Source organism: Pleurodeles waltl, chromosome 2_2 (genome assembly GCF_031143425.1).
Source record: "Pleurodeles waltl isolate 20211129_DDA chromosome 2_2, aPleWal1.hap1.20221129, whole genome shotgun sequence".
In the NCBI taxonomy this organism is placed as follows: Eukaryota; Metazoa; Chordata; class Amphibia; order Caudata; family Salamandridae; genus Pleurodeles; species Pleurodeles waltl.
This window is the reverse complement of record NC_090439.1, coordinates 21,208,034-21,224,486: the sequence shown is the minus strand read 5'-3', so window position 1 is coordinate 21,224,486 and position 16,453 is coordinate 21,208,034. Positions and strand designations below refer to the sequence as shown.

The following is a 16,453-nucleotide window of genomic DNA, read 5'->3' as shown; positions in this document are numbered from 1 at the left end:
CAACAAGCCACAGTAGGTCAAGCTGCCCTAAGAACGTTATTTCAAACACCTTCAACTCCTACAGGCTAACCACTGCTATTTTTTTGGAAGGACAAACTGCTTTGAAGTCTATGCACAGCATGTGTATCTGCAGCTAAACGTGCCATGGAACGGAAAATGTCACTTACCCAGTGTACATCTGTTTGTGGCATGTTCTGCTGCAGATTCACATGCATCCTCCCTCCTCCCCGGAAGCCTGTAGTCATTTAAATTACTACATTTCTATATACATTTACATTTGCATCGACATCTCTTACTTTATACCTATATACTCTATCACTCCTTACTTTAACCTCTGATGGGAACACAATCTAACAACGGAGTCGATGCCCATGCGCAATGGAACCGAAGAGGAGGGGTCACTCGATCTCATGACTCGAAAAGACTTCTTCGAAGAAAAACAACTTGTAACAGCACAACTACACGAAAGGTGCCAGGGACTACTATAGAAATGTGGCTTTTTGAGACACAAAACATCATTTTGCTTTTAGACAGTGTTGTTTTTTAATGTTGTCAAGGGCATGACAGCTTCTCCAATTAATTCATTTTTTTCAACAAATATGAAAAAACAAATTTATTTGACAAATGCAGAAAACTTTCAGCTGATGACAGACCTATTGGCTTTGCCAGTGCTTGTTGAGTACACAAGACCACATCCCAGAACGGTGTGATTAGAATTTGGTTAGTCAAAGTAAAATGTGGTCATCCTAGTTGCTTAGAGGTCCTTTGCAGCCTGATAGATGATTGACCACGTAACCTATAAAGCTCATCTGCATGGCAGTAGCATGTTGGCTAATAAGGCTCGTGTATCCTGCTCTGCTTTTCTATAGGAAGTGGCAGTAGGTTTGTCTATTGGCAGCTTTGTAGACGGTTTAGAAGTTCAGCACGAAAGGAAGCAGAGATAAACAGTTTATTGCTATCTTCCCCTCTTGCTCTTTCTACCTTTGCTACAGCAATGAGAGACGGCAAATTCCTCTCATCTATTGATTGAACCCAGGCAGGGCACCCTGTTTCTGCAGTTTGTGTCATATGATCTGATCTGTAATGTCTACCGAGCACTCTGAAGTGCTTACACCTCTTAGGAGGGGGGCACGTACAGTACTGCAGCACCCCCCTTGTCTTACACAGCAGTGTCAGCAGTGGACAGGAGCCCGAATGCGCCCCTGAAAGCAATGAGCACAACACGGACTTGCTGCACATCTAATTCATTCTTCAATGCAAGAGGATGATGTCCATTTATTTGTGGAATTTTAAAAACAACCTTCTAAACATGCACAGCAAGGTGGGGTTATTTAGGACCTGTATTTTTTTCACTGAATGGTGGACTGTGAGGAATAATGCTGCTGCGAGTTTTCTGATGTGCAAAACTAAATACCTTAAAATGCACAAATGGGTGATCAGGTGTATTTTTTTTACTTATTTGTTGTTTTTCGAAAGCATGGACTTTCCATGCAAAAACGACCACAGAGCTGTACTAATATGAAATTTAAAAGTTAAGTGATAAAAAACATGCATAATTGAAACTGAAAATAGACAAGTGAAATAGTACAATAAAATCACAGCTTGGTTGTCAAGTGTTTATTAAACTGTAGGACGCCTCAAAGATTATCGAGGAAACAGCAAGAAGTTGTCTGAAGACTGATCACTTTGCTAAAGATAAAGTGGTGGAGGATCGTCCAAGCTTCTGCACTTCAAAACCAGAGGTCCATGTGACCTACCAGACGGAGGGTTCCACTATTTTTTTTCTTAATGGTGTTTATGGACTCTTACAAAGAACAGCTTGAGCCCCTCACTCCACCTTAGTGTTCAGGAAGACAATATAACCTTCTTTCTGGTCCTCCTTTAATTCATGGAAGAAGGAACCTCAGAATCTGAGGTCGGATGGCAGTTTGATCTGGGAAACTGGCTTTTAGGGGAGGGGGGGGCTGGATTTACACACTTGCTATATTTTTGGCTCCTTGCCAAAAACTATGATTAACAGTAGGGTCTCAAAAGCTGGAAATGGCCTTGGTCTCTTTGAACCGGACCGTAGAGGGATTAGTGGGAGGAAGAAACCAAAGACGCTTTCAATAGATCCCGGAAATAGAAAAATACTGACCTAATATTTTCGATATGTCATTCCAAGCCTGCGTTCATGTCCCCTCATTCTGTTTCTATTGTATTTTGTATTTGTACACCATCTAATCCAGACGGGCAAAAAATAAGGCTCTTTTTGGCTATTGCAATACCCTCTTCTAAGAAGCAGGTCCTTTTAGCAATTCATTTTGGCACGTGATACAAACTGCCTAGAGTCCAATCCTTTTGGTGAGCTACTGCAGAACATTCGGCCCTACCGTCATACGCACATTCTTCTTGAATAGGTTCAAATCCACAGTTGTGTATTTGCAGTGAATGCGTTTCCACAGAGGTCCAACTATGCTGCTTTGGGGTGTTCCAGCTTCCACAGGACTGTGCCTATCGTAACGGGTACTCTGTGTAGGCAGTAAACATGAGGATCAATTCCCTGTGAATTTTACGGTGAAAAGCCTGTTAAATCGTTCAGTAGCACTGATTTTTATTCAGTTCAAAGCACACATTTTCCAAATTTTACTACAATTTATTTGACGTTCTTTGAAGATGCGGCATCTTTTGTGTTTCTCGTGAGTTTGGTGACATCCACTCTGTAATCTCTCAAACAAAACCCTTGCCCACCCCTAGTTCGCAGGTTGTATTTTCGATACAGTGTGACCGCTTTTCGGTGCCCAACACTTCCCTGCTCTTTAGACCTAATGAGCCATTGAATACCCTTTGGCTATGAGCAAGGTGATCGAGGGCCTTCACAATTAACTGCCCCATGTGTTAAGCAGACACCCTTACGTTAAGTTAGCACAGAGAGTGTAAGCCATTTACGTTGTTTTAAAACTGGAGTTGTGTATTTGAGTTCCCTCTGTACCAGTCTGGCCACCATGGAGACACAGCCAACAACCAAGAGGTGGCTAGTGTGGTAACTATACCACTGACTGCCACTCCGTCCACCCGCCCAAAATCAAAGTAGAAATTTTAAATGTTTATTTGACATATTCTTAGTTTAAAGTGTTCATTTTCAGGAAATATCAATACTTGTGTACACTTGGGCTCTGAAGGCATTTCCTCAGCAGTTATGTGCCTTCTTCACCAAACACACGTGGCTACCTGTGCATGCCATCGTCTGCTGGTGCTTAATGGTGTCTAACTCAGGAATCCGCCCTCAGCTGCTCCATATATAAAATGTAAAGCTCTGGTGATACTAGGTAGTTTATTGAAGCCCACTCATACTGTTAGTCCATTGGTCTGTACCATAGAAGCAACTTCTTCAACGTTTATGCAACAATTTGCAACTTTGTGAGTGTAAAATGCATTTCAAATTATGTTATTGGTGACTCTTCTGAAACTCCATAATGTGTGCGTACTAATGCGCAGGCAGTTGGAATTGTGTTCATGTAATGAAGCATGAGATTCTAATATAAGGCACATGTCACACTTACACCACACGTGTGGGGTACATTTAACTTCTGTTTAGTTCTGTAAATTAGGCATAATATAAGCACTCTTAAAGTATGTATGTAATCTGGCTTGTACATCCATTTGGAAACTACTTAGGCCTTTGTGAATTAGCGCCAGTGAGCCGGTATATTTAGGCAAGTCAATGTATATCATGTCCAGGGCAGTTGCTGGTCCAAGGGTACTCTTACTTACCTGTAAAGATAGCAAATTACGTCACACTTTGTTTCTGCCTGTTAAATGTGCAGAGGTTAACCATTAAAACACTGGCCTTTGAAGAAGGGACAGTGGGCCAGATTTACAAGGCCGTAGCGCCTCATTGTGCCACACTAGCATAATTTTTTTTCGTTAATGTGACTGAAGGTGGCAATTTTCGCTGCACCGTATTTACAAAGTGGTGCAGTGCATGCATTGTGCCACTTTGCTCCCCCTTGCGCCACATTATGCCTGCGTCCGGCATAGTGTATGCAAGGTGGGCGTTCCGGCATTAGGAGGCCCGCAAAAATGGTGCAGTAAAATCTATAAGATTTCACTGCACCATTTTGGCCTTGTTTTTAATGCCTCATTTAAGCAGGTGTTAAATGAAGCACCCATATTAACTTATGGGCCTCCTTGCAATTTGCTCCACTAGCGTCAACATTTTTGACGCTAGTGGGGACAAATTACCACAATAGCATCAAACATTCTGACGCTATTGGCCTAACGACCACCATGGTGCGCTGTATTATAGTTATGGCACACACATTGTGTCATTAGGTGGGGCAGGGGCAACGCAATCAAACTGGTGCATCAGTACTGATGCACCAGAGTCTTGTAAATCTGGCCCTTACTCTTTTTTTGGGTCTTTTGCGCTTCTGCTCGGTGAATTCATAGAACTCGCAGTAGTCTGCTCTACTGCCCACCATCTTGTGGCAAACCCTTCTGTCAGCGATTCCTACACTTGACACCAGGGCATCTAAGCTCCATCATACAAATATGACAGAGAATGAGTTTACGGACACATATTTCTTTTCACATTGGTGCAAAATCCACTCCTGCATAGCGGGTTGCCTGCTGCTTCATGGGGGTAACGAGAAACACATTGTGAGGAGCAGTTACAGGCGAATACTGGGGGAGGCAGCTCTTTGCAGACTTCTCTGAGTGTTGTTGAGGAGAGGCAGAGTCACTGGAATGTGACCTTGAGATCTGTTACAGGAGACGATAGCAGGACTTACAACAACATGTGTTACTGCCTTCGCTGTGTGCGTCGATGTACACGATTGTTGTTGTAAAGCACATTTCATTTGGGACAGTGTGGACAATAACTTTATCAGTATAACTTGGCATGGATAGTAAAACTGGAAGCTTCTCGGGGATATTTAGTTGAGCGTTCGTTTCCTTAACAAGAACAAAGCCCTTGTAGACGTTGCTTATGATGCAGCAAGTAAGGGTCTAACTGGAAAGATATCAGTGCCCTCACCTTGTGTGCCACAAGGCAAATGTAGCGATATCCTAAAAATTGACAGTCCTCTTTAAAATGTAACAATTCCTCTCCTCTAAACTGTTGTATACAGAAGAAACAGTCACTCTTGGGTACTGCAGCCGAAATTTAAGAGGGCCTAGCGCCTCCTTGTGCCACATTAGCGTCATTTTTTATGACACTAATGTGTCCCAGGGTGGCCAAATTTGCCACGCCATATTTACAAAGTGGCGTAGTGAAGACATTGCGCCACTTTGTCATCCCATGAACCACATTATGCTTTCGACAGGCATGATGTATGCATGGAGGCGTTCCCCCATTAGCTGGACTGCAAAAATGGCAAAGTGGAATCTAAGAGATTCCACTTCGCCATTTTTAGCAGCTATTTTAAACACCTGCACAAAGCAGGTGCTAAAAGGGGGCAAACCATTGTTTTCAGTGGGCCTCTATGTACTCTGCAGGATTGGTGCCAACATTTTGGTTCTAATCCTGCACAGTACATCAATAACGTCAAATATTTTGATGCTATTGCACCTACCCTGCATCATGGTACACTATATATAGAATACGGTGCACACATGGTGGCAGTAGGGGGCGCTAAGGGGTGCAATAAAGGGGGTGCTGCATTAGATGCAGCGCCACTTTTCTTAAATTCGGCCTATATTCCAAGAATTACTTTTGCCTTGCAGTAAGTACAGCTGCGAGGTGTAAGTGATCTGGCATTTATTTATGTGTCGATCACTTGGAAAGGTGTCTGGTAAGTGGTTTGCGAAATGTTAGTGCAGAAGCTGAACATAGATTATAAAGTATAAAAAGTGTTTAATTTTCCATCACAGCGGTACAGTAATTTTCCGGTTGATTGCCAGTGTATCGCTATTATTTATCACCGCGGTGTGATTACGACAGCAGAAGGATAAAGCATGAAAAAGAAATACAAAATGGACCTCCTAAGCCTCTCTTTTTTCTTATTTTCTAGCTGTGGCCAGAGGTGCTGGTAGATAGCCGTGTTATCAAATTGGCTGAAACAAAAATGATGAATGTGTGATTTTTTCTGTGAAACTAGGAATTACTACTGTTGAATAGGTCTATAAATGCAGTGCTGGTCAGGAAGACAACTCCAGGCCAAGCCAAGGGCAAAACTCTGCATGGCTGTGTAAATGTGAAATAGGCGCAGACAAAATTGTACATGGTAGCTCATCATCCGAAGATCCCTTTTAAGTCTCTTCTTTACAAAACATGCTCGCCTTTGAAGGCGTAACCTACTGCAAAGTGTGTTGAAGGAGGAGTGAGAAAAATTGAGTTTTTTAGTTCATTTGTATTTAAAGCTGCACTGGACATACTTACTCTGCCAAAAGGGTGAATAAGGTGTGTAGAGAGAATACTTGGTTTACTAAGAACTCAGTCCCTTTCCCTGCAAAGAACCAGACCCACAGCCTGGAGTGGTGCTGGAATGCACACTGTTGGTCAGATTACTAACTCGTTCTGTCAGGTAAACCCATAATCACAGACATGAGTCTTAAACGCAGAGGAACCAAGAGGAGTAGTAATTGGCAATCACTGTAGTACACAAATACTGTGTAGCATCTTTTCCAAGGTAACTCCAGGCCTGAAAACAGTGTTTACAAACATATTGACTATACAAGAAGCTCTTGCCCTGGTGCTTCAGGGAAGAAATATAAACAAGAAAGGGGTTTGACAGTGGCTTAGACCTGAGAGAACTAAAATAAAGACTAATTACCCAAATTGAACGGATTTTATGCAAACAATTGTATTGCACAGAGACATAACATCAATGTTCTTTTCCTTAGGGGACCCACAAATGATTTAAGTCGAAACGCGTTGACATCAAGAAAGGAAAAACTGTACTAAGAGATAGATGGACACGCCAGTATAGAAAAATTGACTTTTTTAAGCCAAGTCTTGACCCAATCAGTAAATAATATAGCCTTCCTTTTCCATGCAAACTAGGGACCATAATCAATATTGTCACATCACTCTCTTGCTGTAATCTATCAGGATTGGTGCTACAGGATACTTATGTCACCAAGTGTATTAAGAATCCTGCTGCCATTCACAAATGAGGAATTTTGACTTGACACGTTGATTCTAAGGGTACCTCTAAATGGGTTTATATTCTATATTTTCTTTATGTAATGAACTGTACCTATGATAACATATAAATATGAATGTGTATGTTGCTAACATATATACAGTCAAATACCAACACACAATGCTTATGAAATTCATATACTTAATTGTTTTAATATGTCTCTTTGGAATGTTAAATGTTTGCATTATATCAGGAAACTGGGTATTTAATGGTTTTTCACGGCAAAAAGGTGGCATTTAATGTACCCAGTGTGTTACGAGGACGACAAACGTATTCCTGCAGCCTGTGCTCTGGAGTGGGAGATGATGGTGTGGTGGCTGTTACCCAGCTGCCTCTGGAATGTAGTGGTGCAGCAAAGGCGTGAAGTAGCTTTGGTGGTCACATACATTTTGAAAAGCATGAAAAGACGGCGGTGGACCCACCACATAGTGGCCCCCTACATAGAAATGTGGTTAGTTAGGTTGACTGAATGGAGCATCCTTTGTCTGCTCTCGGACATTTATTCTGGGAGGGATAGGGGAGCAGCTGTGCCGCCTTTATGAAAAGGGATAACATCTTTACGCTGAGGATGCAAGCAGAATTCTTTACAGTTTTTCCCCTGTGTGCTCACCAGTGTATCTGCCCTTTCTCCACTTACATTTCTGGTGATGTGCATGGGAATGTCACCGGATTTTCTTGCTTTTGTCCTCGTCACCCAGAGAGGAGAAGCAGGGGCTCTTGGGAAAGATTTGTGACATTGGCCCACTCCCATGACGCATTGTATGTTTATATTTATAAAATGTGAACATAGATTGGGTTCAGTGGGGCGCTCTACTTTATGGGGCACACTGGAAGATGATACAAGCTCATGTACATCAAGTGTAGATTTATATCTTTTGAGTGGGGTATTGCATTTCATAATTTACAATTGCATTTCACATATATATTTCAGGAGGCACAGGGAATTCGAATGATTTTTTAAGATTCACATTATTTTTGGTCAAGTGCCATGGCTGGAATTGAGACCCACGTCCTAAAACCAACTGCCTAGAAATTATCGGTGCCTTGGCATGGTTTTCCTGGGAAGGGACACTGTAGTCTCCCAGTTTTATGTGCAAGTAGCTCGTGACATCCATGTTTTTTAACGTTTTGGACTACTTGTAATCTTTTTGTGCCAGCGATTATTCAGGTCTACGACTACCACAAGGCAAAGAAAAAAACACGATAGAAAGAGCTACACCCACGAAACTGGGACATTTGAAAGCTCTAAGAACCCTGCACCATTTTGCCCTTTTATTTTGCTGCTTGGTTCATAACTGGCTTATTTGTTTCCAACTGAACTACACACTGGAGACACAGATGCGTGCCATAATATTTCTCAAGAAGAGGTAATATTGTAATAACATTTGTATAGAGTCTGTACCCCAGGCACATTCAACACTCACAGGCGTTCAATGCCTTTCGGTTGCTCTCTAAGTGCTCATGGTAGAATCTTCGAGCACCAGGCCCTGCCAGGCTCTCGGTGCTTGTGCCCTGTGTATATAAAACGTCGCGACTCCTGCACTGTTTCAGACTGGCTCGCGAGTTTCCTTAGCAATACCTTGCACATGTGTTCACAACATTTCGGCTGAGCAAATCCAACAAGCTGAGGATTTATACGAGCGAGGGGGATGGGCGGAGAGGGCGTTAGTAACAGTAGTCTGAGTTCGTGAGCTAAATTCATTGGCTCCAGTTTCACACAAGTGTGCATAATTTACCACTGGCAGCCACAAGAAAGCTGTTATGCTACTGGTTCGGCTACTGGTTCAGCTTTGTGCTCCATTCCCTTTCTTTCGCCCGTCAGAAATGCCTATATGGAACCCGGTGTGACCGCCCGCCACTGTTATGCGTTTAAAATGCAGCAACTGAAAGTGGAAAAAGGCAAAACAGAGAGAAAATATAAATAAAACAAGTATGAATGAAGTCGTTAAAGAGGTTTCCGTTTCCTTCAGAAGCACTTGGACTTGCAAGCGAGCAGATATGGCGGGGAAGTATGTTTTTTTGTTCATGTGCAGGCCAGCTGCAGACAAACTTCGCCCTCCCACTCACCGGAGCTGGTTCTGACGCCGTCTCTGGTCTGTATTTACGGCCCTGCCATGTGCATGACTGCAGAGTAAAAATAGATTTGACGATTCCAATAATTAGGTACCAGCCCATAGCCCGCTTTGATGAGCAGCGGACTTTTTAAAAAATGTAATGGAGTTTGTGCCAGCACTGGAAGGCTGTACATCTTTAGTGGTTATACTGCCATACAATGTATACATTCCAAACATATTTTTTAACAAAACCGAGACCCGATCTTTGTATGAGAAGTTATTTTTTTGTATTTGTCTGCCTTTTTCTGTTTTAGAATTTGATATAGTTGAGTGTCTTAATATGCGTTATCTCAGTTTGAGACCCAAAACTTTGTATTGTGCTGTAAATGCATTTCATATGACGCTTACTACCCCTGATGAAGTGCTTTATGGCATGTTCCACCGGAACCCAGTCAGCAGTAAATTTAGTGTTTTTAGTGAGTTTACTCAGGGTTGTCAGAAGGAACCCTTCTAGGCATTTTCCAGGCCTGTTTGTGGTGGAATCGGATGCATCGCTAGTGGGGGACGGAAGTTACGTTAGTTTGTGTGAATGAGTGGTGGAGTGAATAGCTAGGGTACACAAAGCTTAGAATATTGATAGATTATCAGCAACTGATTACCTGTTTGTTAGGGTAAAGGCGTTAGAGGTATGGGCAGAGGTGGAGCAGTTCACATGAGTACATGTTGAAAAGTAAGCCAGGGGACATGCAGTTTTGTGTAAGAGTTGAATAAGAACATGCTGTTTGAAGTTAAATAAGGGGAGCAGAGCATGCTGGGGATGTTTGGTCTAATGTACATTAATCAAAGCCCATTTTGTTTTGTTCAGAGATCCTACAGAGATCATGCAATATAGTGGGAGGTACCTTGATAGATTTCCTGAAGTCTTGAGCAGGTGATAATAAAAAAGAAGGGGGTATTAGTATGTGATAGTACTTTTATTTTACATTTAATTAGAGAGGGACCAAGTGAGAGGAAGATCTGTCGGCAAGTATGATTGATTGAGTTCTTGCATAACATTTTGACTAGTTGCATTCTCCTAAGTCAAGAATGGTTGTCAGTGGCTCTTATTTTTGCCAGAAGGGAATCCCCTAATTTGGCATCCTGTGTGGAGAAAGTTGTGTCCCAATTGTTTTCCTTTTAGTAGGTGGAATGATAAATTACGTTGCTTGTCTGGAAGACAGGTATCCTCGGTAGTGAGTGTTTGTTGATTTCCACCTGAAGGAACTCAGGATCTTTATCGTATATTGTTTTATGATTGTTACACAATAGTTCGAATGAAGATTATGTTGTGACCGGTAATCAGTGAATGGCCTTCACGGCAGGGGAGCTGAGCTGTGGGTGCATGTCTTTATATGTAAAAGTAATCTTGAGGCTGAATTCTCTTGAGTCATCTCATGGTTGAGAGAGCAGTCTAGTTATAGCGATTATGTGAGTAATCAATGTTTGAAAGGATGTATAATGAGGGTTTATTAGAAATAGGTCTTAGATTACCTGTGGTCAGTCTCTTTATTGAGTATTTTTAGAAAATATCAAAAAAAAAATTTTTTACCTCTCCTTTCTGCCAGTGATCGAACGGTGTATCACAACAGTTTATAAGAGTAGTAATTTGATGGTTTGTTTCAAAAGGAGTAATGTAGGTTTGTTGATTTGTTGTGCGACACATTGATGACACTTAAGCAGGATGTGTTCAGCAAAGTTGTACATTGAAACCTTGCCATGGAATTACTGTCAAGTGACATCATAGTTCAGGTCAGCAGACTCTTCTGTGTTTGTTTTACTAATTTACATGGTGTAACCCTTAAAGCAACTTTTGCAATCCCCACAGATTTGTTAGTTACACTTTAAAAATATATATTTTACGAGTTTGGCAGACTTGAGTTGGTTTGAGTAAAGTCACAGAAATGCTTTTCATAGATTTTAGTGAGTTATAATTTTACTCACTGGCTATCCAAAGATGTATCAAGAGATCTGTACTGAACTTTTTAGACATTGAAATACTATTGTCATACAGATATTAGTGTGGTTGACATGGAGAAAAACATTTTAAAACATTGAAGAGCCCTCTGCAAGTTGGCTGGAAAATGGAACGCTCCCTGTAAAATGTCCTTAGAATTATATCAAAAGTCTCGCTTCCCAGGTCTGTTAATCAAGCAAGCCAAACAATGTGAACTTTTTGAAAGTTGTGCATGGTGTTCTTGAAAGTAAGAGCAAAATACAGTTTGTAAATTGTAGCCAGAGACTGATAAGAAGCAACAACATGTCCATAAAGAGTCCGTTTAATACAGCCATCCTGCAGAGGCATCGGAGATAACCCCCAAGCCTCTTAGCTTTGTGTAAAAAGATGAGGGTAAATTTGTTACTCTGGATAAACGTTGTCGAGCAGTTTGAAAGGACAGTTTTGAGGCCGTTGAGTTTTAGTATCTTGCTCTTTATCTTACTGTATCAAAAGCAGTCCTGGCCTATTTTGGTAGAGGCGCCAGAAACACAGAAACAATACCGGTATGAGCAGTAGCTCATATTCAGAATGTGTAGAAGAGCCATCAAGAAAGCGACAATATATAGTTAAAGACAAATAAGAAAGGTGATACCACTGGGCTACCCGAAATGTCAGCACATATTGTTAGTATTGAAATGTTTAAGTCCTAAAAATACTGCAGGTACAGAGTAAAATAAGACTTACATATATTAGCATAGGAAATAAGGAGTTAACAAGTTGCATTGTACATCATACAAATGATTACAAATAGCATGCTCCTGTTGGGAATTGCTGCGGATGATACAAAGTAGATAGGTGGATTAATAGTGGGTTTCAAGCTACGTGCCTGTGTTTCTTTTACAAGGTAGTGCTGCATGACTTCACACAGATTATGTGATAATTACCATAGACCCACAGTGGTATCTGTTAGTCGGCTCTGGACTATATATTTGAGGTCCTTATTCAGATGCTTGAGTCACATGCCCTCATGTCATTGCTGACCTTGTGCTGCCCGGAAGCTTGCATGTGAATGGCAACACTGCTCTCCCTTCTGCTTCTTGCTCTGGTAGTTTATACCTACTGTGTTTTTTGATTCTGTTATTCCCAGCATTTTTTGTTGTTGGCAAAACCGATGCCCCCTTTCCCGGTTAGATACCCATGAGTGGCTAGTTTCCTCACCTATAATTTCAAAAGAAATGTTCTCATTTGGCCTTCTTCATGTCCGTCCTATACACACCTGCCCACTCCATTAAATGCCCCCCCCTCTTAAGTTATTTGGCTCTTTCTTCGTGGTTTCTGCACGTACACTTCCTTAGCTGCCATCTATTCGCATATGCGGCCATTGCTTAGCAGTGCTGTCTCAGCGTGGGCTGCTAGCCTCCCCCTGCCCATCTTTGGACTGGGTAAGCAACACCCTCAAAACCTTCACAAGTTCAACCACTCAGACTGATACTGTGAATTTAAAGTGGGACATGTCAAAATGGAATTGTATATATTAATATGAAACTTATCATCTTGATGTGAGGTCATCACTCACAAAGCCTTGTCTGTTGCATAGATAATACAGCTTTGGACATACTTTAAGTAGATTGTTTTGCTTGACTCGAGCATAGTCATGGAAGAGGAAGTGAAAAAGCTAATGGCACAGCGTGAAATAATATTGCATATTGCTGTGGCCTTGACTGATTCCATCACTGTCAGTTGATTTCATTGTATTAGTTAGAGAACCCATTTGTTTAAAATGTTGTAAAATGGGCAGGTGTGGAACACCTTATCTAACAAATAAACACCTCATAGACTCGAAGTGTGCAAATCTCAGGTGAACAAAGTATGTGTTGAAAAAGAATTGGAGAGTCATTAAAGTATTACACATCTAACACTATGACCAGCTCTACATCTAGCTTATGACTCAAGGTTTATTTAGTTCAAGGCAAATCATTTCTACTCTTCATTTGCTGCATTGATGTTTGAAGTTCTCGAGAAGTTCAGAGTGCATGTGGTGGTGTATTTGATGAAGACAGTATTCCCAAGTTCACAGTAGTTACTGCTTTTATCTGCGCTTTATTTGTAGCATGACCATGTAGAGACTAGGCCCAGGTCATTTTTTTTGTCAGAACTGTGTAATCTTGTGTAATTTAATGTTGCGGTTGTTATGCGAAATTCACAAATTATACTTTTATGCCATTTTGTGTATTTAGGTATATTTCATGCCATACAAGTAAATGGCAAACTACCAGAGCGTGAGCAGCTGCATTTTCACTGCATTTGAGTTTTGAGGTTTTTTAACACCAAGTGTGTCCTTGCACCTAAAATAGAAACTAGGATGCATTTCACGCTAAAATTTAGTGCCAAATGCCAGCTTTGCATTTCATGTTATTACTCATAATGTTCTTGAAATTTAATTTGACAATGCTAATGCAAACTCTGCAGTTTTCACACAACTCTAATAGTGAGCAGTTACCACATTGAAAAAAGAAGACTGAAGCTTATCGAGCACTTGCAACCAAATTATGCCAAACAAATTGAATGGAAATCCATTTGAGGATTAGAGATTTTACTTTGTGTTTGAAGCAGTGTCATTTACTTTCAATGTCAATCATTGTTTTGGTAGTTTATCTCAGCTAATTTCTGTGGAAGTCTTCCTGGGTCTACTGTATTATTCGCTTCAGATGGTTTTCTATAGATGGATGCACTATCACTATCCATCTGACCTGCTTTGTCACATGCCTTGATCTTGTTTGCTTTGCACAACACCGACCTTTAAACTTTCGGGCCAATGTGTGAGCTTCTCTGGAATATGCCAAGTCAGCGCGGTAGTTTCGTTTTCATTAAACACCCCGCGAATCAACAGACCTTTGGTGCCCCAGACAAATAACAAACATATATAACAAGCATTGGCAAAGCCGAAAGGTTTCACCTTGTTTTTTTTAATCGAATTGGATTATGAAACATTAGAAAATGTTTAATAATGATTGTTTTATGTTTGATAAACTGTTAATGGTTTATCAAATGTAAAACAAACATTATTATAAAATGTTTCTAATATTTGTAATCCAGTTAGATAGAAAGAAGAAACAAAGGTGAAACCTATTGGCATGATGGCATGTGGCGAGTAAGAATGAAGACTGCAGTGAAGAAAGAAGAAACGACATGTGGCAAAGAAGAAAGAAGATGGCACTGAAGAAAGGAGACAGAAGATGGCTTGCGGTGAAGGGAAAAGAAGACAACAATGAAGAAAGAAGAAAGAATACGGCATCTGATAAAGAAGACCGCAGTGAAGAAAGAAGATAGAAGACACATGCGGTAAAGAATAAAGAAGATGGCAGCGAAGAAAGAAGACAGAAGGCAGCAGCGAAGATAAAAGACGTCAGTATCGAAAGAAAATGGCTCACAGAAAGAACAAGCATTTGCAATGCAACGGGTCTCGCGTTTGCTCATGTTAGAGCTGATCGCGTTGTAAACTCCTAACCCGACTTTTCATCTATCGGCAAAAGTGCTTTTATGTACGTAACCCGAAAAAGTTAAATTAACTGTGTAAAGCGCTCGACTTCTGCCAAGAGAAATCGCACTAGGAAAATAGAGAAAAAGTAGTCCCAGATCTGACAGAAAACAGCGAGCCTCGCATGTTTTCTGTACTTGGTCGCTGCTCTCGAGGAGGGCTAACCACCGGAAAAGGCATGACGTGTGCATGCCTTCCACTAATGAAAGCAAGCAGATTTTATTAGGCAAGCCCACGAACCAATGAAAAACACTGACGTGATGTCGACAGGGCTCCGAGCCCTTTTCTAATAACTAAAGTGTCTCGCTGCGATACGCATGCGCGAGCGCATGCAACACAGGCTCGACCCTAAAAAAGACTGTAGTGAAGAAAGAAGGCACAGAAGACGGTAGCAAAGAAAGGAGACATCAGCGAAGAAAGAAGACGGCATGCAGAAAGAAACCAGAAGTACCTTCAGAGACATAGCCAGAGGAAGGACACTAGCCATTGTCCACTGGGCAGTGACCAGAAGGAGTACTTGGTCCAGAGGCACCACGACGGCAAGATCGGCGAAAAAGACCAAGAAGACAACAGGAATTGACATGCAGATGACATGCTGACCAATCAGAAGCACATAAATCAGAGCGACATTGGACTAAACTAGTTGCACATTCTTACAAACCAGGAAAACTAATCAAAATGAGTCATGGGAAAAAAGTATGAAGGAAATGGAAATGAAAGTAAAAAGTAACTTTTTGATTCCAAAAACCAGACATTTATGTTCGGACATAGTTCAAAAGAAACGAACTCTTGTACAAAGCTTAATTCTCGTATATTTCAGGTGAATCGCAGTACAAGAACAGGATTTAAGCCGCAGTGGAACCAAAGGCTTCCAAGAGGAGGAGTTATTGCGTAGGGCTCTGGAGTTCAAGAGAAATATGGGAAATTTGCCACCAGTCTGGATAGCATTTGTCTCTGCTCCCCATTCAGGTATACGCATTCTGTTCAGATTTCTAAAGTCAGACATGCAGGTTAAATCTGGACCTACCTTGTCTCTAAATCAGGGTAGCGTTTTGTTTCTCAGGACCTCCATGGGTTTACATCTTAAAGTGCTTCAACATGTATAATGGTACTGTTCTGTGTGTCCTGTACTACAACTGACATCCTCCTGTATTTTGCTATTAAAGTTTTTTTTTCACACTGAGACAGCCAAAATGCTTGTCTTTTCCTTGCCTAAAACGTAGTGCCAGGGATAGTGGGCCATTGCCTTACTCAGGGAATCATTTTTCTTGACATTCTTTATCCTTTTTTATTTTTAGGCATTCTTTGGAGTTTAAACTTTGTTTTCGGTGTACATAATTCAAAATTAATCATATTTTTCTATGACGTGCATTAAAACTATAAGGTAGTTGCATATTTGTTTCCAAGTATAAAACCTGTCTGTAAAGAAGCACCTGTTCAGTTCTGTTAAAACTGTGTGCTATCATTATTTCTTTTAATTTACAATTTCTATTGCAATCTTGTGTTTGCCTTGTGTAAGCTGCAGCATGTTGTTTGTTTTTCTACGTTTTCTGCTTTCAGTTAAAAAAAAAAAACTATCACACCGGGCAAGGTCATGCCATTTGGCGTCGCCAAAGCTCTTGTTTTAGGCTGTAGTTTTGGGTCTGGAAACTGCATCTGATATGGTGTATGATGACTCTTCTAGGTGTCAACCAGCAACTTGGGCTTTGTGTTTGCATTTTCTAACATGCCTCTTTATATGAATATTTACATAAAAGAC

At 41.0% G+C, this 16,453-nt stretch overlaps 1 protein-coding gene across 6 annotated transcripts in view; it reads left to right on the top strand.

The window, feature by feature from the left end:
* Positions 1–16,453, top strand: part of ZNF516 (zinc finger protein 516) — a 353,996-nt gene that overhangs the window by 130,917 nt on the left and 206,626 nt on the right. The window lies entirely within an intron of this gene.